This window comes from Dermacentor andersoni, chromosome 6 (assembly GCF_023375885.2).
Source record: "Dermacentor andersoni chromosome 6, qqDerAnde1_hic_scaffold, whole genome shotgun sequence".
In the NCBI taxonomy this organism is placed as follows: Eukaryota; Metazoa; Arthropoda; class Arachnida; order Ixodida; family Ixodidae; genus Dermacentor; species Dermacentor andersoni.
In genome coordinates this window covers 47,766,572-47,781,618 of record NC_092819.1, presented here as the reverse complement: position 1 = coordinate 47,781,618, position 15,047 = coordinate 47,766,572, and the positions used below count along the sequence as shown (strand labels likewise).

The 15,047-nt window shown below is 49.3% G+C and overlaps 1 protein-coding gene across 2 annotated transcripts in view; it reads right to left on the bottom strand.

Annotated features, from left to right (window-relative positions):
* The window catches only part of LOC126522040 (cadherin-like and PC-esterase domain-containing protein 1), a 57,275-nt gene extending 46,525 nt beyond the window's left edge, over positions 1-10,750 (bottom strand). For both annotated transcript variants that reach the window (XM_050170819.2, XM_050170820.2), the window contains exon 1: positions 10,437-10,750. The gene's annotated coding sequence lies outside the window, so the exon portion shown is untranslated. The remainder of the gene's footprint in view (positions 1-10,436) is intronic.
* Positions 10,751-15,047: the final 4,297 nt, after the last annotated feature.

Genomic DNA, 15,047 nt, shown 5'->3' with positions numbered 1-15,047 from the left:
GCGAGGTCATCGAAGTCGGCTACGCCGAGGGGCACAACCGCCACGAGTTCGCGGAAGGCGAGAACGGCCTCAGATGCACCGCCAGCCGAAAAGTACGTGGACGGCGGTGGCACCAGATCTGCGCAAGAGGCTCCCTACCCGAGGCGGACCCGTGCGGTAACCTCTAAAGGCGTCTCCGACTCGAACGCTACCAGGGCGAGGTCATCGAAGTCGGCTACGCCGAGGGGCACAACCACCACGGGTTCGCAGAAGGCGAGAACGCCCTCAGATGCACCTCCAGTGAGAGAGTTCGTGGACGCCGGTGGCATAAGATCTGCACACGTGGCTTTGTCCCTGAGGCGGACCCGTGCGGTAACCTCTAAAGGCGTCTCCGACTCGAACGCTACCAGGGCGAGGCCATCGAAGTCGGCGACACCCGCAGATACCACCGCCACGATTCCGCAGAAGGCAAGAAAAGCACCAGATGCACCGCCACCGGTAAAGTACATGCACGACGGCGGTGCCACATGTGGTCACGAGGATTCCTCCGCGAGGTGGACCCATGCGACAACCTGTACAGGCGTCGCCGACTCGAACGCCACCAGGGAGATTTCAGCGAAGCCCGCGAAGCCCACTACATCCAAGAACGCCACCACCACGACTTCTTGGAGAGCGAGTAAGGCCTCAGACGCACCGCCACGCGCACACGTCTTCAACGACGGCGACGCCCTAGCTGCGCATGAGGCTTTCTCCTCTAGGACGACGCGGGCAGGAACCTCTGATGGCGTCACGCACTCTCACGTTTCCGAGGAGGGGTCAGCGAAGCTGGCGATGCCCATGATCGCCACCGCCGCAACAACGCCGTGCACCGGAGACGTTGTCGATGGCCTGCAGCCTAAGAGTGCAGCCAAAGCCGAAGAACTCGGAGAACCGTCAAGCGAGGCCCCTAGTTGGGGCCGGAGCAGAACCGGAGCACGGAGGCTCTTCTCGTCGCTGGGGCTTCGAACCATCGACATCGTTCACGGAGCCGCTTTGCTGACGGCAGCGGAGGAGGTGCGAGGAAGCAGAGGGAGAAAGCGGTGACAGGTGCCGTAACGCGTCCGACGGCGCCTGCGACCTGCTGCCGAAGAGCACGACTGACTAAAGCAGAGAGACCGATGCTGCGGCAGCGCTTCCGGTCGCAGACGCGGAAGGAATAAGCGCGAAAGTGGAAGCCTCCCGCGCAGGACGAAGAGTGTCTTCGCCCAGGCCACCGTAGACGCCGAGCGCTGCACCAAGCGCCGCGTCCGCGCCGATAGACATTCGGCGTTGAGCTTTCTTGCAGGCCGTCGCTTGTACGAGGAAGTGGCGCCACATACGCCACACCGCACCTGTGGCTTTTATGTGCGGAACTGATGCGGAGCGCCGTACATGTATTTTGCAAGCCTCCTACGTTACGGGGACGGCGCGGAGACTTGTTATGCACATATTGTGTCTAATGCGCTTTATTTGATGTTTTATAAATCATTTATATTGATGGCTATCTAGGTGTCCACGTGGCTTCATTATAATACTGGGGCACTCTTCTTCGCTCTCAGAAATGAAAATTACATGTTTACTGAGGTTAATAATCTCGCGTTAAAACCTCTTTCAGCGGAACTGGTTGTATCACGGATGCAAAATTATGTATTTGGCGTTTGATGCAATTATTTTTTGCTTATTTAGATATTCTATACAAACCCTTAATTATAGTGTAATTTACTTCTCGCCAACAGTGAATCTCGGCCTCATCATGGTGCTTCCATTTCATATCGACGTTAAAATCCCTTCGTGGTCAAGTTTAATCCTGAGTCTCCCCCTACGGCATGCCTCATAATAAAATCGTGGTTTTGCCACTTGAAACCCTGGGACTCAATTTTGACGCAATAGCATTTGTTTACTCTTAATATCGTTTGCCTCGTGCCTCCAGCAGTAATACAGCCCGCGATTCAAAGCTTATAATGCATTGTATTGGAACGTACCTTGGTTGGCCTAAAGTTTATTCTGAGAAAGCGTGGTCATAGTTGAAAGATCGCGGCCAAATTGACAGGAAACGTAGTGAAGGAGAATCGCTGTCAGGCGCGTCACTGCGTGTGCTTGCAGTTTTATTCCACATCTCAGTTTCATTTAGCTTTTTTTGTCTATACTCTCCCATGATTGGAATGGTGACTGCCTGCTGCTGGGTCGGCCGGTATCCCGGTGTAATCTCGGTGTATCTCTGCGTAATTAAGGGATCATTTCCTGCTTCAGTGTGGGCTCACAGGTATTACTAAATCGCACCGACCTATTAATGATATACATTCTTCTATTGAATGGGTGTTTTAATCGGATAACAATTACGCGTACACTCGAGGTGCACTCGCGCCATCGGCGCCGGCATCGTACTGTTCTGGTATTGATGGCGCATGCTCGACCCGCGCGTGGAGCTGGGCCTTCCAGAGACGCGCAGCGGGTTTGGCTGAGAAAACGACGAAGCCAAGTGGACCAAACGTCACGCTGCCGCAGCCAAGAGGGCAGCGTTCTTGCTTCCACTGCAAGCGAGCGCGTTGTGCTCAAACGCGTTATTAACGTTCCTCCCGAGGATCTGTGTACATGCCACAACAGTGGTGTCGCAAACTGGCCTTAGCAGAATGGATTGTAAACGACAAGCGAAATATAATCTAAATCTTTAATTGGACGCTTACGAACGCCGACGGTTTTCCGCCGCTCTCATCTCATGCGCCATATCAGCGACGCCTCCAACGCCACTCGCAATCCTCATCTCGCCGGCGTTGTGAGACGCCTGGTATCTGTCAAGGTGCTGTTCTTGCTGCGCTGCACCAGTGTTGTGTCGCATGCTGCAAACGCAATGCCATGTCGCAATGGTATTTAACTGAGCTAGTTGGTTCGTAGTTAAGACGTACGAGTTCTGAACAGCTGAACTAAAAAACGAAAGGACTAAGGAAGACGGACAAGGACGGTGCTGTACTAACAACTTGACCTTTGTCTGTCTTCCTTAGTCCCTTGTTTTACAGTTCAGCTGTTCAAAATGCGTTTTCGCCCTGTGGCCTTCGTGCATTCTTAGAACACTGTGCGAGGCCCTCGGGCGCAACGCTAAACCTTGCTGTCACTTTCAACGCGTCGTCCTGCGGGCGAAACTGCTAAATGTTTTACCTGATATTCCTGGATTTAGGCATGAGGCGGCGTGCCAATGGGTGCGTGCACATTCTTGGTCCATCTCCCAAAATGGCCATTTGCCACCGTGACACAATAGGTACAGAATCCTTAAATGTACCTGTAGATATGCGTGCTACTTCTCTGTGCATACGCCAGTCATCGCCATTCTTCCCTCGAGAAGCATCGTGCATCGCCGTGACGTCGCTGCGTAGTCGTCTCACACACCGTACGTATCCACCTGATTTGGTGTTTGCACTTTGACATAGCTTGTGAGCGGTCAAGGTATTAACATGAAAACTGTACGGGATTGAAGTTGTGAGCTTCGTGGTGGACGAACATAAGCATTGCATGAGGTTGTACGTCGCGTACATAGGATGAAAGTAAACACGCTTTTACTCGTCGCCGTTAGTTGTTTAGGATTTAACTAACCCGCTTTACTAAAGCATCGCTTGTCGTTGGTTTCAACATGCGTGCTGGATCTGCATGTATTTCTTTAATTCCTTGTCTTCGTTTCGTTCCTCGCGTTTTATAGCAATTTCCATTTCCCGAATAACAGGACAGCCAACCGGACAGCTACTCCCTCTTCGGACCCTCTCACCTTTGTGGATATTACCCCCGAGTTTATGAGGGTTCCAGGCACACGGCGCATATTCTATTAAAGCGAAGCATTCATTTTCTCCCCTGCCCTCTCCCCCCAGTCGCGTCGAATAAGGTTTGGGTGACGGGCACGAGCAGCGGACTCCGATCGGAACGTCATTTCTGATACAGCTCAAGGCGCTTTAACCATCATCTGTCATCGGTTTGGAAAGGCTGCCCTGCTTTGTCCGGGGCGCCTGCACATCATGGCCCTGAATACCCACGCCTTCGCCGCTCCTGTGACCGTAACGGGCCATTATCGGCATCCCCGAGCCAAGGGGCTGTATACAAAACCTCGTCGATGAGACCGAGCCGTCGACCGGGCATGCTTAGATGGCTTCGTCGAAAATTCTCCCCTAGCATATGTCAGTACAGTACAGTGAACCTAGCCACAATGAACCCTGTCAGACGGGGAAAAGACTATAGAAGCCACGTCCACGGTGAGGCCAGAAATTAACGATTCACCGTTGCGGACTCATACTGGGCCTTGTGGGTTGCTTGTATAACTCCCCTCAGAGAGATTGCGCAGAAATGGACGGCAGTCCCTCTCTACAGTGGACAAGAGTTGCACAGCAGTTTTTTTTTTTTTCTGAAGACGTTCTAAATATTCTCGACGACGCTCCGTTGAGAACAAAAGAGGAATATAGATGCTATCGGCTTGAACCCCAACGGCGGTAACACGTGATTACGAAGATAAAGAGTTTATTGGTCGATAATTTTACCAGGAGGCGCTCCGATATTTTCCAGTTTCTAGATACCATGCCTCTTGGATGGAAGTTTTCGAAATCGAAACAAGAAAATTTGTACGTAACGTTATTTATGTTGCCGTGCAAAGTGTCGAAAATTGCTGGATTTTGTTAGCTGTGTGCAACGAACTAATTGGGCAGATTTGCGAAGTCACCCTTGTTCTTCTTCCAAGCGTTTAATCAAGCAACAATAAAACCAGAGGCATCTTGCCAATGCATGCAGTGAAACATTTGTACAAGAAACACGCTTCCCCATTGCGCGCGAACTTTTGCCTAAATTGATTAGTATTCTTGCCAGGCTCTTGAAGTTACGATAATTGTTAGCGCAAAACTCTTCAAACGTGAGGCAGGTCTTTAGCCTTCCTCGATTGGTTCGCGCTACTGAATTCACCTAGTCGTGTTGCGACATTGTCGTGTCAAAGTCGTGTTGCAACGTAGATTATACTTCGTAATGTGCCACATTCTGGCAACATCACTTGCATGCCGAGCAAGTGATAAGTGATCCAGGAACGAACGAACATGTTGAGACATGCACGAAGTTAATTCAACCATTACGGAGTTCAAGAAACGTGGCCGACTCGATCGTGGGGTTGTGACTTCCATGCTTACGCGTGGGGGCACTGCACATCCTTGGGCGGTCATACTAAAATCCGCTGCATCCAACTTAAAGCGTGTCTACAGCTTTGCCAGATGATGACCGTTACGAGGCTTATTTTCAATGCTTCTTTTATCACCTTTCAGATGTATCGCTCATCCCGAAGCTGCTATGATAGCATGGACGCACGCATCATCGCACGCGTCATGGAGCCCAAGGTTAATCTCAAAAGCTGAAACTTCTTATGTGACGCTAAAATTATAACGTTCGGAAAATATCCTAAAAAAATTAGACAGCTGAAAGTTATTTTTGCTCAGACCAGTGCTAGAAAGATGATGCGACCAGCTTATACGCGTGCCGAACAGCATGTATTAGATTTGCTTCCATACAATTTTTGTTCACTCCCCTTGGTACGACCCCGTAAACACGATAACGCTCTTCGGCCGTCAGTATGACCGCCTCTCATCGTTTGGTAATGCGCGCCGTTTTCTTTTTAATACGGTATTTAACCACTGTTCTTTAGTACGTATTTTCTTCTACTAAAGGCGCTGTTTCGATGGGGACAACTTGATGACATCAGTTTATTACGTGAGTTATAAGCATAATGTCGAACGAAAGCAGCTATAAAAATAAACCAATTTTGTGGAGGCCACGCTGCCTCTCGCCTAGTTCGTACTAGCGTTGGCTGTTTTGAAACAAGCCGATCGCTCGCGTTTGTTTGGCCAAGTCCCTTTCCCGTGAACGTTTCCGGCAAGAGTGACGCTTCCAAGAAGCGAGTACGAAAAAATAAGCCGTCAAGTTTGTTGCCACATGCTGGGTACGAGGGGTGGAAACGCCTTGGTTGCGGGGCTTAGCACGTTCTCCTCTTGACCCCAAAACGATGGGTGATGGGATCAATGAACGCATGTGCCACGGCTTTCAGCTTTAAATGCGAGACCGTGCCGATGTACACCATGGACCCGACAGCTTTCTGCGTCCTCCGTGTTTATAAACACTGCGCTTAAACAGCGACCCTGACGTGGGCCTCTCTCTCTCTCTCTCTCTCTCTCTCTCTCAGTATTCGTGCACGCCCTTGTGAGCGTGCTTGCTTGCGTCAGTTGACGCGCCTGCTCGCAACATTTGGCTTATGACTGAACTCCCGTTCCCAGGGAGGCGGAGGAGGAGGAGGAAAAAAACTTTATTTAGGAAAAAACTTTGCTTCCCAAGGACAAGCATACAGAAACAACCGAATAACTAATGCACCGGAAATTTTAACGGATGCTCAAAGAGATGAGTGACGCGTGTAAGAAGCAAGCGTGAAGTAGATGCCCCTGTCCGCCAACTTCTCTGCGCAGACAAGCGACGACACACGTTCCTGAGCTGCTCGGATAAGAGCAATGAGCGGAGACAGAACTGTATGCCCTCCTGCCTTTCAATGACCGCCATAAAGTTTGCGCGAATTAAACGCACCGCAATTTACGCGCGAGTCTTGGGTGCGCATGATGCTTTGTACGTGCGAACTATGCGGTGCTACGTCCCTACCCCGAACGTGGAGACGAGGCCTTCATATATGCAGACAAGTGTGTGTGCGTGTGAGTGGTTTTAAAGGAGAAAGTGAAAAGTACAGCGCCGTTACTGCCTCTCGTGCGAGGGCACCTCCACAGCGCTGTACGGGAAGAGGAAAGGGATAAATAGAGTAGGGGAGAAAGAATGGTGGCGATAGGGGAGGGGAGCCGAGCGGTAAGGCGGCAAGCGTTCATGGGGCGGGCAGTGTGTCCCACATTACGCTTCCGCTGTGCTGTAGGCTGAAGAACGAGATGCGAGGGTGAGCGAGCGCGGCGTGTCTGACATGTGGGTCCCACCTGAAAAGGGCGCAACATCTGGAGACGGAGGTGCTTCTTCTCTGTGTGTTCCTTCCCATCTATCGCTGCGATACACGCGTGACATTTGGAGTTTCCCGCACGGAGTGTATAGCCACGTTTATCGCATGCCCCGTGATGTGCCGGAAGTGCAACAGACTAAAGGGAGGCCAAAAAAGGATGATAAAACCTGCAATATTTGATCCGCACTACGAGGATGGTTGCTTCAACTTGCGCTTTTCACCGTATACATATTCGCCGTCACAAAATGTTCGTGATGTTTTTCTCTGGAAATTGGTGTTATGTTCGTCTGGCGTAAGCCTTAAGTTATATTCTGAGAAAGAAAGAAAGAAAGAAAGAAAGAAAGAAGGAAAGAACGAAAGAAAGAAAGAAAGAAAGAAAGAAAGAAAGAAAGAAAGAAAGACCAAACCAATACACGGCATGATTTCGGGCGTCTTTACGCGACAGCAATGGCCGTTGGACAACTAAGCACAATATACATGTATGTACAGCCTCTCGCATTTTTAACTATGTCGCACGAGCGTCCATCACGCGTCATTTTAGCACTTTAAAGCGGGATCGGCAAAAGTACTTTCAGGCCCACTAAGCACCCTCCTGTGCAATCGTCGTCTAATACGATGTTCCCTTGAGCATGACGCAGGACTATATTATGGTGACCTCGCGCGATATAGTTAAAAATGTGGGAGGCTGTATACATAGGTCCGCTGTACTCTCTCATCATGGCCGTCAAACCAGTAAGAAACCTGCATGTGCATAACTTGAATGTGCTCATTATCATCATCACATGTCGTTATTTTTTCCTTTTTTGCGTCTGTTTTTGCGCAGATAAGCAGACCTTCTTCGGGCGAACCTCCCCGCTTGTTTCCCGCTAAAGTGCTCTCTCTCTCTCTCTCTCTCTCTCTCTCTCTCTCTCTCTCTCTCTCTCCCACTGAAGTGTCATATCAGCGACCTCGGGTTTGTTGCCGGTTAGGTGTTTTCTTTGGAAGAGGGCTATGTACTGCGCTTACGAAACGAGGACCACTTCCAAGTTCGCGTAGGTATTAACTGGCCGCTTTTTAAGACAAACACCTCTTCTCGTCTCTCTTACGTAAAGAAAGCAAACAGAGCAGAAATGTAGTGACATGCCTCGTACGCAAAGCATGACGTTACCAGCTTTGGCAGTCGTCTCTGCCATACTCCTGCGTTGATACATTTCTCCCGTTGCAGAAGCCCGCCTATCGACACCTGCATTAAATCTCCTATCGCTTAATCCCCCGGTTTAGGAGATTCTTCGAACTCCTCCTTTTACTATCTCCCACATGAAAAGAAAAACAAAACTACTTTCAGGCATTTCACTAGCATTTAGCGCAATGTTATCGCTTACTAATGTGGGGCGTAGTAAATGTCGCGTACTGCCGGTAAAAAAGAAGGCCGTTGAACTCCACCTGTCGTCGCGTCGTCATGCACGCAACACCTTCTCAATGAAAAGCTGGACAAAATGGTTAGACTGCAGCCCCCTCAAATAAAGAAAAAGGAAAGAAAAAGAGCACGGTTTCAAATCCAAGCACGGAGTTTCAACATTTCGTCGGCTCTCTCAGCATTGGGGGCTCTATAATCCGGGCCGCCTGTGCTATATACTATAGTATGCTCTAAACCTTTCCACGAAGCTTATGGTCTTGCGGCTTTTTCGCACACCCCCGCCGTCGAAAAGAAACTAACACCAGATCACTCTCTTATCCTCCAGAGCTACAGTCTGAGCCCCCTTGGCTTTCTTTCGGGCTCGCTTTCTTCCTTTTATCTACGTCATCGCCGCGCATCTTGAAGGACGCGTTTCGAAAGAATGAAAAGCTTTCTGCGCTCGGGGCGACCACTTCTCACGAACGACGTCGTGCCAACCATTATTGCCTTCTTCGTGTTTGTTTTGTTTTGTTTTTCCCAGAATTTTTACGCTGCACCCTGTGTTTATACAGACTCTGTGCAGAGGCTTTTAGCTCAAGCCGTTCGTGGGCGGCTCGTTCCAAGTGGTGCGGCTTGCCTTATGAGAGCCGCTATCTGGTTCGAGAAAGGGATGGCCCACTTGAGGAACGTCCGTGCTTCCCTCAGCCCTTCGTCCCTACATTTACGTTGTGTGGTTTGAAGCTTAGTTTTCCTGGATATCGGCTCGTTTCGTCATCTCATGCGTTCCGCCCTTTGAAATTTTACGCGGATATATGTTTACTCTCCAACTGTATTGAAGTCCGCATCTCGCGAAAGGAGCTTATTTTTCTCCCAGTGGCAAAGATATTTTCGGTGTAGCCATCAATGTGTGGTATGCGCCGACCGTTTAAGTGTTGTTGTTTGTGACGTCTGCCTTCTGTCGTTATAACGCGGCGGAGGGCCTACCAAAACAATGCTAGAAATTGAACGTTTGCACCAGTGGTATAAACGTTGTTTTGATAATGAAAAAAAAAACTGAAATTCGCTTTTGTTCACTGCTTGCTTTTTGATGGGACGGGGCATGTTCGTTGCTTGCTTTTTTATAGGACAGGGTAGTGTTGATTTACCTGTGTTTTGAGACAGGCCGGCTCTTATATGGCCAGTTTTTTTTTTATATACGTTATGAGTTTTTTAAAAGAGCCAATACCAACAAGAAGAAAATTACGTGGTAGGTGGCTGCTTGTGCAGAAATGAGGACAGAGAATGCCGTGATTGTGTCGGGATATTTATAAATACAATGATGGTGCGACAGTAACATGGCTCTCTGATTAAAAAACTAATCTAAACAAAGCATGTTACGTTCCCTATGCGCTCCGCTATGCCATTCAATGAAAATGCGAAGAAATGTCAGCGTACAGTCAATGCGTAATCTTTGGTCTCCCTGCTAGTGCAACAATGACGACAAAATAGTGAGAAAGTGTCTGCACAAACACTAACTATCGTCGCTTTCCTCTGATAGTAGCCTTACTCGGAAGGTTGAAAGATATTACTGCAGGTATCACTGCACTTGCTCGGTACTAAAAGGCAATTAAGAAAAATATTATGGGGCTTTACGTGCCAAAACCACTTTCTGATTATGAGGCACGCCGTAGTGGAGGACTCCGGAAATTTCGACCACCCGGGGTTCTTTAACGGTAAAAGGCAATGAAGTCTGTCGCAATTTGCTTGTTCTCTATGCTTGTGCACAAAGATTAAAGCCACGTTGAGCTGTAACACCAATAAGATCGCTCAATTTATCATTACTGCATAGAATTAGAACCTTCAGCGACGCAGACACAACGTAAGCTTTCAACAATCTGAACCAACCGCCGATTTCCGTCTGCTCTTAGTTCTTTCTACTTTCGTGCGACAGTATATCCTTCGAGCGCATCGGTACAACAAACTTATCAGGGAGCAAAATATTCAGAACAATTACCTCATACACAATCACTTAGCGTCTTCATCGAGACCACGAAGGACTCTTGAACCGAACGAATTCGAACAGAATCTTACCAAACTTATTTTGTCTTGTCTCGGCGTCGAAGTCACCGCTTGGTTGAGTCACGCCTCGCCAGCCCCGTCCGTCGACGCAAGGAGCGCGAGTTGCTCCCAGATTTCCCAGCCGGGACGACGATCCACCCCGCCGCAACCTCCGGACCGCAGAGGCGCGAAAATCACAGGCCACGAATCAGAGGCGACGCCGCCAACTCGAGCGAGGAAAAGCTCCCGTTCGAAGCCCCCCCACCGGAGCGGCAGCGGTCGCCGAAGAACAGCCTCCAAGAGAGGCGCTGGAGAGAGACACTCGCCGCTCCGGCTGCTCCGTCTGCTCCCGAGGATCATCTGCATCCGGGATGCTCGATAGCGGAGTTGGGTTGTTGGGCGCCCCCCTCCCTCCCCCACTTTCCCCTCGTCTTCTCTTTCTTCCTTCTCTGGAAGCCCCGTTATCCTTCCCGCGAGAGGGAGAAGCAGCGCCCCCTTACACTCCTCCTCCTCCTGCCCCTCTCGCTCAATCGCGATGCCTCTCCTTCCGTGCTCAGTGCCGCGCGACGGGGGAGCTTCGTATTCTGCCGTTCGCCCACCTCTCTGTGAAACACGCTGGAACTGCAATGAATGCGCCACAACTTATTCTTGTGAACGTAAGCACGTTCAAGAGTGAACTTAGTGATTGGAATTTTAATTCCATCATGTGGAAATTAGGTTTTTGCATGCGTACAAAGAGGACTGATATTGTGTCCGATTCGCTACCCTACCCTGATTAAGTGAAAAGGGGTTAGGAAGAGAGAGAAACAAATTACCATGATTGAACGCGGGTAAACAAAGTTTGTCGAGCGATAGTTCGGTTTGCTTGCTTTGGGAAAGGACGAGACCATTGGTTTGCAGAGATTTAAATTTTGTGGCAGCAGCTACCGCATCTACAAATGCACCACAAGACAACACCGAGAAGCTGCTAAGCGCCGTCGGCGCTCTCAGCGCGATCGCGAAGTGAACGTGGATGCAGCCAGCGCCTCTGGTGGTGACGGCGCGAAAGACTGACCTTGAGTCGCTGTTCGTTTACACTCCACAGCGCATTAGAAGGGTTGTTAAAGTCCCACTTTTACCTTCGCTGATCTTGAAGACCAGGTTTACGGAACCAGGCGTTTCCTGGGTTTGTACATGGAGTAGTAGAGCTATCACTTTAAAGAACAATGTGTTTACCCAAGAGGATGCACCGCATACAGGGTCCTGTATATTTCGTGGCACGTGTTCTAAAGAAGATTTTCCGCTCATCGCTGCACTGTTTTTCAAATTTTGCAGAACGATCGCATTTTGGCGTCGCGCTCGCACGCAGCGAAATATTCAGGACCCTGTATTATTCAGCTCCGCGCTCGAAGGACTTGCTGAACGCTTAATGAGCAAGATTCACCTATCAGTATACGTCGATGGCAATCGCGTGAGTACCACTGAGGTGATTCTGCCCTCAGCGGCGGGCAAGGCTTCACTGGGCCGAATTCCTGACTGCGTCTTAGCCGAGTAAGATGCCTCTGCGCGTCCACTAAAAGCGAGCATTTCGTGGCATTATCCCACAATAATCACGCCTTTTCTACCAACGCAGGCATTTGAACTTTGTTAATTCGCTTTGAAAAAGCATTTGCCATCGTTGTCTGTCTGTTTCTCTCTCTCTCTCTCTCTCTGCATGTGTGTGTGTGTGTGCGTGTGTGTGTGTGTGTGTGTGTGTGTGCGCGCGTGCGTGCGTGCGTGCGTGCGTGCGTGCGTGCGTGCGTGTGTGCGTGTGTGCGTGCGCGCGCGTGTGTGTGTGTGTGTGTGTGTGTGTGTGTGTGTGTGTGTGTGTGTGTGTGTGTGTGTGTGTGTGTGTGTGTGTGTGTGTGTGTGTGTGTGTGTGTGTGTGTGTGTGTGTGTGTGTGTGTGTGTGTGTGTGTGTGTGTGTGTGTGTGTGTGTGTCGATATCACGTGCCCTAGCCAGCCGGATGGATCACCGGTCCACTTAGAGATAAGTTTCCAATTTCGTCACTGAAGGACAGGTCTCTTAGTAGCCCGGTAAAAAGTACTGGAAGCATTTACACAAAAAACAGAACCCCAAAAAGACGAGTTTGCGCTTTAACAGGCGCACAGGGCTTAATTGGACCCCCGCGTCTCCTTTACCGTAAAGTCACGACACCGGGAAAAGGAAATCGGTGTCGCCGGCTCCAATCACGTCCTCTAGTCGTGAGCGAGTGGGGCTCGCGGTGGTGCCACGGTCACGCCAAAACTACTTCTTCCGTCGCTTGGCGTAACCACTTGCGCGACCTTTAGCGACAGCGTCTGCGGCATCGGTCCTCTGGGATGGCGCGTCCTTCTAACGAGCTCAATTTACAGCTTCGCTGAAAGCAAACGACCAAACCGTGACGGTGGCTTCCCGGCGCCAAGACCGTTAAGTCTTCGGGAAAACGCCACCAATGGAATTTGTTTTTGTTGTTCTAGTTCGTTCGCTTCCTTGTCCTGCAGTACCTAGAAGCGGTGATGCCAAACTAGAATAATATTATTGCCAAAAGCGTTATATGCCTCATTACGCGAAAATCCGTCGTAGTCAGCGTGACAGAATGATGGTACTAAGTATAGCCGACGGCCAAAGAGGAAAAACATGTAATAGATACTCGGATCTACGTCAAATATCTTAGGGAGGCTCTTGTAAACAAAAGGTAAATAATGCCTTTTAAAAGAAAACTTGATAAATTTCTGTCTGGGTAGGAGTCGAACCCTAGGCCTTGCGGGGTGCGAGACGAACACGGTTCCCCGACGCCATGGTGGCTTTATTTTCTTTATTACCGTCATTACATCACTACCTAAACACGTACAAAGCAGGTCACTTGGTGCAGAAAAATAATTTTACATCATTTTTAGAGACTGTACAGATTTAAAAGGCTCTCAAAGATGGATATCACAGTCATCAAACTGTCAAGCTCCTGAAGCCACTTTGGCGGTTCAGTCATGTGCTTGAGGGCATCACGCGTGTACCTAAGACTTTCACTTAGGTGTTCCCTCGCGGGCCTTTCATCTACGCGGGCATTCCTGACATACATGCGCGTTTCCCACACGCTGCTCATACACAAAAGCATCATCAAGTCAGCCGGCACACCCCCTGTGTCTGCGCATGGTAAGAACCGAATACCGAAAGGACTTAACGGCAGTTCTTTCTTCAGAGTTCGTTTGAGAACATCCCACAAGAAAACGGAGTCATGGCAATCCAACAAGATGTGCTCAATAGTTTCAGGTTTCTTACGTATGATGCAGTTGACAGACCGTGGAACAATGAAGCCCTTGGTGCCTCCGTGGTTCTGGCTGACTGAAGGCGTGCTTAGTGCATGTGTGTTTGCACACGTCACGTCGCAGCCACATGGCTGACAAAAGGTGTCGCCTAGTGCATGCGTCATTAGTCATGTGACGGTGGAGCCAATGGGGAGGAGATGGCGCCACGTGATGAGCGCATAACAGGAGCTCGTTAATGGCGTTCCGAGGTCCAGAAACGCTATAATGGTTTCGCATTCCCACGCGTAAGTAGTCTGAAGTGTCTCTGCCGAAATTTTTTTTTTAATGCGTATCTGAATCGTGCGATCTCGTTCAATTCCCACCCGTGCCTTATGTAAACTAAAACCAGTCACCAAAACGAAGAAAATAGGCGGGACCAAATTGAGGATAGCGAGAATGTATTACCATACCGTATGTGAACAAGAACACGACTGCTCGCAAGCAAAGAATACGTGCCCTAGTTTTTATTTTTTGCTATATTTCGAGTTTCGGAACTACTGCATTTCAGAAAATGGAACGTTGCTTTTTCTTTTTCTTTTTTGCTGTCTAGGAGCCCTTTCACAAAATTGAAGACAATCATTCTTAAACTAATTCTCGTGGCAAAACGTATTATTGAAGCAAGTGTACACGTGGCCGTCTGTGTGCTAGGAAAGGTGAACGTGTTTTCGAAGCGCTCGTTTCGCGAAAATGCGTTTTTTTTTTTTTTTTACCCTCAAGGCTAGATGTGCTTCTGTCGGTTTTCTGTGGGGCCTGTGACGTTGCTGCAAACGGCCAATTCTGAGAAATACAGCGCAATGAAACACTAGCACAGGCAGGATTAGAGTTGTTTCTGTCAGCGCTCCAATATTGTATGAAGGTTTCCGTTTGCCGCGTCCTGCTTTAATTTTTGCTTCGTTCACTGTTTGTTTAACATTTTCTATCAGTGGGGGTGTTAAAATGTAATCATTTGTATGACGAAGTTTATATACTGTGCCTTTTGTTTGTATTGCCCACCGCTAGACGGTGGCCCACGATCAGCGAGCGCTCATGATAAAGACGGTTCATAATCGAGCGAGCGAAGAGCGTGACAGTAAAAGTGCTTCCAGCGAACGTCGGTAGCCTTCGTTTTCGCCTCGCCCCTATATACACTGCCTATTATTTTATTATTTTTTTAGACCATACAAAGTACGCTGGGAGATTACGCTGCCCAGCTGTGCCCAACTCTGGGCTCTCCAGGGGGCCGAGGAAGCTGCCAGAGCTCAAGGGCTCATGGCCGACGCCGAGGCAGGGATATTCGGCCAATCTCCGAATAACTCGCCGGATCTTTCAATAGAGTTATTCTTCTTCTTCTCCATACAAAAT